We start from the raw sequence: 8,629 nt of genomic DNA, 5'->3' as shown, positions 1-8,629 counted from the left end.
CTTATTTTACCTAATATTGACTACTGCTCAACAGTTTGATGTACCCCCCCCCCCCTTCTACATACAGCGCCTTCAGCGTGGTCAAAATCGTCGTTTGCGTATTATACGTTTATAAACAGTCACGGCTCAAATTTATGAGTATTAACCAGCGTTTTAATTTTAATATTTGGCTAACATATTTACTACCAAACCAGAGAAATATCCCTACAAGGTATTGTAATTGTATTTCCACCAAATTAAATGTGTAAATAAAAATGGGTCCACAAGGATTCCTTCCAGAGCCTAGAAGAGTCTTCCACACGAAATCCAAAACTCAAATACTCTTAAATGCTTTTAAACTATAGGTGTGTCATTTGCATTCTGTAAAGTTACTTCTTTGTTTGTAACTTTGATGTTGTCGCTCCAATGAAAAATCTTTTTGAGATTGACTTGGATTCTAAATAAACTTGAAAATTGCACCATTTCTGTGTCCGTGTGGCAACAAGCTTGAACGTAATTAAACCGATTTTGGCGTAGGCTTTATGATCCCGGACTAAAACCCGGGTTATACTGATCATGGCCAGTAATATATAGTTAGGCCTATATACCTAAAACGGGACTAAAATTTCACTAAGGCCTAAAGCTTGATCGTATCACAATCTACAAATTGTTTCACGTTTATTACCTCTGTAATTGGTTTTCAGGAAGCATATCAGGCGCGTATGCAGGATTTTCTAACCCGGGGGGCGCGAATTACTATCTAAGCGGAGCGCCACCATCGGTTGGCGCGGAGCGTACAAGAAAATTTCTGGTTTTGATACCCCCCAGATCACCGGAAATGGCACTTCTCGGGCTTGAAAATGAGCAACCAGATGTACACTTTTGTCTGAGGACCAAGTTTTTCCCAAAAGTTCTTTTCCATCCATAACCTTTTTGAAGATTGTCACCAGTGGCATGTTCGACCTGATTGCATGTCCTATGGATGATTGCTTTTGTAGGTGATTCTACGTCACGGCCCACAATATCCGAAAGCCCCATTTTCAAGGTTTTCAGCCCATTATTTGTTGAGAATTTGAAAATTCACATTTCTCGTGAATAAAAATCACTTGAAAACATACCCATAATGTTGCAGAAAATTCAATCTATGGACAAGCAATATAGAAAAACCTCCTTGAACCCCTAACAGACAGGTCAAAATTGCACGAGTAGAGGAAAGTATGATGAAGAATGTTGGTGAGGAAATTTTGGAAAATTCCGACACAGTTTATTGGTGTAGAAATATTGCAACCTCTTATAATGGCGATTATAAAACTTGGTTGAAGGAAATAAAAAATAGCAGATATTTCCCCCCCCCCTCCCCCCGCAACCAAATTGTTTCCCATTTTTTCGGGCACCTACTGAAAGAAAAATAAATTGCAATGAATAGCTTAAAAATGATCTCCTTGGTAATTAAAATAAAGTTCTAAGCTTGGGCCGACATTACTACTGTAAAAGAGAGTTTTGACCTAAATGGATCTGTATGCTTTTCTGCATCTACATAAGACATTTGGTTGTTTACATCAAGGGCGTAGGAACCGGGGGGGCTGGGGGGCGCCAGCCCCCCAGTGAAAAATGTGGAGGGGCGGAAGTATCATTCCGCCCCCCCGCTCCGCAAGTCAGAAAACCCCTTTTCATTTCCAAATGAGAAAAATAAATCTCATTTGGAGCAACAAATTGCATCTAAGCCCAGGTGAAAATACAAAGTTTACAAAATGGAGTGGGTGCTATATTGCACCAAATTGCATCTGAGGCCACCTGGAAATGCAAAAAATTCCAAAGGGGAGGGGGAACCCCCTCCCCTTAGACCCCTCCCCCAGGTAGACCCCTCCCCCAGGCCGGCCATCAGTCTTCAGCTCCCCACTCAAAAGTACCTTCCTACGCCACTGGTTTACATTAGCATCCGGCGATATACTGTGCAACTTTCACGGACCGTAAGGTACACGATGGCATGCAATGTAATGACCGATACTTGCTTATATGATATTGGCATCGATATGTTGAACGCGCGCGAAAATTTTTGGCTTTTTTTTTCGAGCAAGTCGTTACAGCCCCAAATCCAATTGGGCTCCTACGCCTTTGACTACACACATAGACAGTTTTTGAGGCTGTTCATCGTGGAACATGCATTTCAATGCTCACTGATATGATGTTATATCTGCTCTTTGCTTTACAAATTCGAACAGGCGTGTAGCGAGTAATTGTCAAGGGAGGGCGAAGCCTGTAGGCAAACTATCTAAGCGAAGCGCCACCATCAGTTGTCGCGAAGCGTAAAAAAAAATGGCCAAAAATGCCTCCCAGATCGCTAGAAATAACACTTCCCAGGCCTTGTAAGTTGCATCTATAAGCATTGTCTATTTTGAAATTACTAGCGATGTCATAAAGAAAATTTGCTTCGGGGGGGGGGGGGGCGGTCGCCCCCTTCCCGAAATGCGTCATGTTCCCCGACGACTCGGTCGAGTTCAAGACCAGCCACAGTTGGTTCCATATAACACAATTGTACAACTGTTTAAGGCGTCCATACACACACGCGCGTTATGATAGACCATATATAGTATTTATATAGATACATTAGTGAGAGAGTAAAAATGGAAACGTCAAAAATGGAGTTGTCGGTGTCAGGGGTAGGGTGAGTCACACACCCCCTCCGTAATCCTTGATCTGTCACTGGCTACCCTGTGTATATAATAGGGATCAGCGCTTTAACTATGACTGTTCCTCTTTCTCTTCCCGAGGTCTTGGCTATCTTCTACTCCCTCCTTTTCTCCTTTTTCTCTCTTTTTTTTCTTTTTCTTTTCCCTTCCTTTCTCTCCTCCTTTTCTTTTTTCCCCTCCTTTTCCCTTTTTTCTTCTCTTTTTTTTTCTCTCCTCTTTTCCTTACCCGGGGGGCGCGCGCCCCCAACGCCCCCCCCCTGGATACGCACCTGCATATACTAACGCATAATATCTTTGTAAGTTTCTCTTCATACCGACACCACGTATCATCATCCCACGTCTAGAATAGTAATTGGAAAGTCTATTTGGTCTTGGTCAATCCTGACATAAATAATGATTAGAGTAAGGGACCTGCTGCCCTCTATTCATCCTCGGTTGTCCATAATACTACAAATTGTGACCGATGATGAGATGCGTCGATGTGTTCGAGTCAATCAAATCCGTTTTAATAGTTTGCATTTACACTGAATGAAAAGCACCACCATATAAGTAAACACATATACGCACAAACGTATACACCCACGCAGGCAGGGACATACACGTACAATCTCATTCATTGCTCAAATTCTCTGGGTCAGTTATATATAACTGTCTTGGGTTACTAATCGTTGAAAGCACTCTACTTTTTCCTTCATTTCTTACCAATCATAAAACGTTTACAGAAATGTTCCTTTGGGCGAATTTATCTCGATTGAAGAAAGCATCACAGGAAGGTTATAAAATCGTTACAAATTGAATGATTTCTGAAGAAGGAAGCCTGTTTGATTGATGTGATCTCCGTATGCATGCCAAGCTGATATCACTGCAGTGAAAAAAATAATTGTTTTGATTGTATCGTTCCTAACGGCACAGTCCGTGACTAGTGACTGCGAAATGCATCATCTCATGCAAGTCATATGTAAATTTCAACTTTGGTGGTTGAGATCAAAGTTTAATGCATCATCTCATTCAAGTCATATGTAAATTTCAACTTTGGTGGTTGAGATCAAAGTTTAATGCATCATCTCATTCAAGTCATATGTAAATTTCAACTTTGGTGGTTGAGATCAAAGTTTAATGCATCATCTCATTCAAGTCATATGTAAATTTCAACTTTGGTGGTTGAGATCAAAGTTAAATGCATCATCTCATTCAAGTCATATGTAAATTTCAATTTTGGTGGTTGAGATCAAAGTTTAATGCATCATCTCATGCAAGTCATATGTAAATTTCAACTTTGGTGGTTGAGATCAAAGTTTAATGCATCATCTCATTCAAGTCATATGTAAATTTCAACTTTGGTGGTTGAGATCAAAGTTTAATGCATCATCTCATTCAAGTCATATGTAAATTTCAACTTTGGTGGTTGAGATCAAAGTTTAATGCATCATCTCATTCAAGTCATATGTAAATTTCAACTTTGGTGGTTGAGATCAAAGTTTAATGCATCATCTCATTCAAGTCATATGTAAATTTCAACTTTGGTGGTTGAGATCAAAGTTTAATGCATCATCTCATTCAAGTCATATGTAAATTTCAACTTTGGTGGTTGAGATCAAAGTTTAATGCATCATCTCATTCAAGTCATATGTAAATTTCAACTTTGGTGGTTGAGATCAAAGTTTAATGCATCATCTCATTCAAGTCATATGTAAATTTCAACTTTGGTGGTTGAGATCAAAGTTAAATGCATCATCTCATTCAAGTCATATGTAAATTTCAACTTTGGTGGTTGAGATCAAAGTTTAATGCATCATCTCATTCAAGTCATATGTAAATTTCAACTTTGGTGGTTGAGATCAAAGTTTAATGCATCATCTCATTCAAGTCATATGTAAATTTCAACTTTGGTGGTTGAGATCAAAGTTAAATGCAATTGTCCTGCAGTGTATCCATATGTCTGGCAGTTACATAACAGAAACTATGACACAGCACTATTGTCATAGGACCCTAAGATTTAAGTCGCAGCAAAATAAAATTAGGTATGAAACAATTTTCAGGCACATTTATACTTACTTAGGTCTATAATTAGGTCTAAAAACAAGGTAGTCCACGGGTTTTAATTTAATATACGTCACATCGAACACATGATTGGGTAATATATATATATATCCCATGGAGTATGAAAATACTGAAAAGAAAATATCTCATGTTCCTAATATTTTAAATTATTCACTATTTCTTTCCTTAATTTCGCACTGTCCATATTCAAGTAAAAATAAGTTGATATAACAGTATCAGATACGGCTAATGTATACGGAATGGAGCAAAAACTAAATTATAACGGATGCATGTTACACTTTGTTTGATACCGTCATGGAAACCCTTCTGACTGGTTCACCATATGCATGCAGTAAACTTCATGTTGTATGCACATGTGCGTATCCTCGAAACCGGAAAAAGTCCCGCGATGCTGACCAGTTTGCTGACTAAGGAATCTCCCTGCTGGATTTTCCCACAAAATTGTTGGAATTTCATCATTGAAGCGAATTAAGCTACTTACTTTCGAAGGAAGTGGATACCTTTCTTGTACGAGACAGTTAGACTAACAGAGTATATACGGAAAGCAAACTTGCATTGAGGTTCCGATGACGTTTCTGAAGTGTAGTATACCTGAGACGTCGTGTCGTCAATGTTTACACATGTGCATATTTTCTTTTTAGTTTTTTCTTTCATATTAATTTCTTTCTTTAATTTGATCCCTGCTGATATCTGTGATCTTTGAACTCTGCTAAAACAAGTGAACTCAATGTTAGGACATCCATTTGCCACATCTGTGGTATTCAAAACATCCTTCTTTGAGATATCGTATATTTATTCAACTTTCAGAAATTGACATAGAAGTAATCTCATATGACCTTTGATCCAACAAACCAATATAATTCTTGTAATCTATATCATAGAAGCATTCAAATACCAACAATAACATTGACTATATCGTGTTGATGAAATTTCACAAGCGATTACTATCACAAAATAAATCCACCGGTTTAGTGGAAGCCGAATCTTGATGTGCATCATTTGGTTATTGAGCAACCGCTATAGCGAGACAAGTGGGAAGGTTCGTGGAGAAGGGAAGATGCGAGGGGGGGGGGGGGCGGGCGGCGAGTTTTTTATGCAGGTAGGTTCGTACTATTGTATATATTGAATAGCCAATCACAGCCAAGTTTTGACGTCATCAAATATGGCAAGGAAAGCATGAAACACTTAATATTTAAAGTCGATAAGTTCAATCCTGACGTGCTAGCCTGATGCAACAACAATGCTGCAGTAATCTCTAGCGAAGCTATTCCTTTAGCTTTAGCAATACACCGACTACTGGCGGGCGATGCAGTGGGTACACGCCTAATGGTTCACGGTATATAAACCCCTACTGTGTTTTTCCCTAAAATACTGTTTTCAAATTCAATTAAGTGCAATATTTGTTAGTGCCTAAAAGGCTCCCGTCCGACCCCTAACGAGAGTGTTTACTCTGTAGAGCCTAAGATGTGGAGCAGAGCGACAGGATCCCCTCTCACCCCAGCGTTAGTGTTTATATCAAGGGCGTAGGAACCGGGGGGGCTGGGGCCGCCAGCCCCCCCCCCAGTGAAAAATATGGGGGGCGGAAGTATCGTTCCGCCCCCCCGCTTCGCAAGTCAGAAAACCCCTTTTTCATTTCCAAATGAGAAAAAAATCTCATTTGAAGCACCAAATTGCATCTAAGGCCAGGTGAAAATGCAAAATTCTTTACAAAATGGAGTGGGTGTTGAAGTGTGCTATATTGCACCAAATTGCATCTGAGGCCACCTGGAAATGCAAAAAAATTCCAAAGGGGAGGGGGACACCCCCTCCCCTTAGACCCCTCCCCCAGGCCGGCCATCAGTCTTCAGCCCCCCCCACTCAAAAGTACCTTCCTACGCCACTGGTTTATATTGTAGAGCCTTCGAAATGGAGCAGAGCGACAGGATCCCCTCTCACCCAACGAGAGTGTTTACTCTGTAGAGCCTTTGAAATGGAACAGAGCGACAGGATCCCCTCTCACCCAACGAGAGTGTTTATATTGTAGAGCCTTTGAAATGGAGCAGAGCGACAGGATCCCCTCTCACCCAACGAGAGTGTTTATATTGTAGAGCCTTTGAAATGGAACAGAGCGACAGGATCCCCTCTCACCCAACGAGAGTGTTTATATTGTAGAGCCTTTGAAATGGAACAGAGCGACAGGATCCCCTCTCACCCAACGAGAGTGTTTATATTGTAGAGCCTTTGAAATGGAGCAGAGCGACATGATCCCCTCTCACCCAACGAGAGTGTTTACTCTGTAGAGCCTAAGAAGTGGAGCAGAGCGACAGGATCCCCTCTCACCCAGCGTGAGTGTTTACTCTGTAGAGCCTAAGAAGTGGAGCAGAGCGACAGGATCCCCTCTCACCCAGCGTGAGTGTTTACTCTGTAGAGCCTAAGAAGTGGAGCAGAGCGACAGGATCCCCTCTCACCCAGCGTGAGTGTTTACTCTGTAGAGCCTAAGAAGTGGAGCAGAGCGACAGGATCCCCTCTCACCCAGCGTGAGTGTTTACTCTGTAGAGCCTAAGAAGTGGAGCAGAGCGACAGGATCCCCTCTCACCCAACGAGAGTGTTTATATTGTAGAGCCTTTGAAATGGAACAGAGCGACAGGATCCCCTCTCACCCAACGAGAGTGTTTATATTGTAGAGCCTTTGAAATGGAGCAGAGCGACAGGATCCCCTCTCACCCAACGAGAGTGTTTACTCTGTAGAGCCTTTGAAATGGAGCAGAGCGACATGATCCCCTCTCACCCAACGAGAGTGTTTATATTGTAGAGCCTTTGAAATGGAGCAGAGCGACATGATCCCCTCTCACCCAACGAGAGTGTTTACTCTGTAGAGCCTTTGAAATGGAGCAGAGCGACATGATCCCCTCTCACCCAACGAGAGTGTTTACTCTGTAGAGCCTAAGAAGTGGAGCAGAGCGACAGGATCCCCTCTCACCCAGCGTGAGTGTTTACTCTGTAGAGCCTAAGAAGTGGAGCAGAGCGACAGGATCCCCTCTCACCCAACGAGAGTGTTTATATTGTAGAGCCTTTGAAATGGAGCAGAGCGACATGATCCCCTCTCACCCCAGCGTGAGTGTTTATATTGTAGAGCCTACGAAGTGGAACAGAGCGACAGGGTCCCCTCTCACCCCAGCGTGAGTGTTTATATTGTAGAGCCTACGAAGTGGAACAGAGCGACAGGGTCCCCTCTCACCCAACGAGAGTGTTGTTTCATGACGGTTCACTGATCTACCCTTCTTTTTTTCTGACCAAGCTAAACATTTTACTCAGCGGAAGCAAAGTGCAGAAATAAGAGAGTGATACTGCGAACCGGATAGGATGGAAGCGTAGAATGTTCTGATGTTAATGGATCAACCTGCAGGAAATGTTATTCCAGGCATTGATCCACGGAACTTTGAAGTGTATGGGGTTAAGGGATGTTTTGTACCGGATAGGATAGAAGCATATATGTGCTGATGTTGATGGAGAAACCAGGAAATGTTATTCCAAGTATTGATCCACGGAGCTGGGGAGTGTGTGGGGTTAAGGTATGTTTGGTACCGGATAGGATGGAAGCATAGAATGTTCTGATGTTAATGGAGAAACCAGGAAATGTTATTCCAGGTACTGATCCACGGAGCTGGGGAGTGTGTGGGGTTAAGGTATGTTTGGTACCGGATAGGATGAAAGCATATATGTGCTGATGTTGATGGAGAAACCAGGAAATGTTATTCCGAGTATTGATCCACGGAGCTGGGGAGTGTGTGGGGTTAAGGTATGTTTGGTACCGGATAGGATGGAAGCATATATAATGTTCTGATGTTAATGGAGAAACCAGGAAATGTTATTCTAGGTATTGACCCACGGAACTGGGGAGTATGTGGGGTTAAGGTATG

This window comes from Apostichopus japonicus, chromosome 6, assembly GCF_037975245.1.
Source record: "Apostichopus japonicus isolate 1M-3 chromosome 6, ASM3797524v1, whole genome shotgun sequence".
Taxonomy (NCBI): domain Eukaryota; kingdom Metazoa; phylum Echinodermata; class Holothuroidea; order Aspidochirotida; family Stichopodidae; genus Apostichopus; species Apostichopus japonicus.
This window is presented reverse-complemented; position numbering follows the sequence as displayed.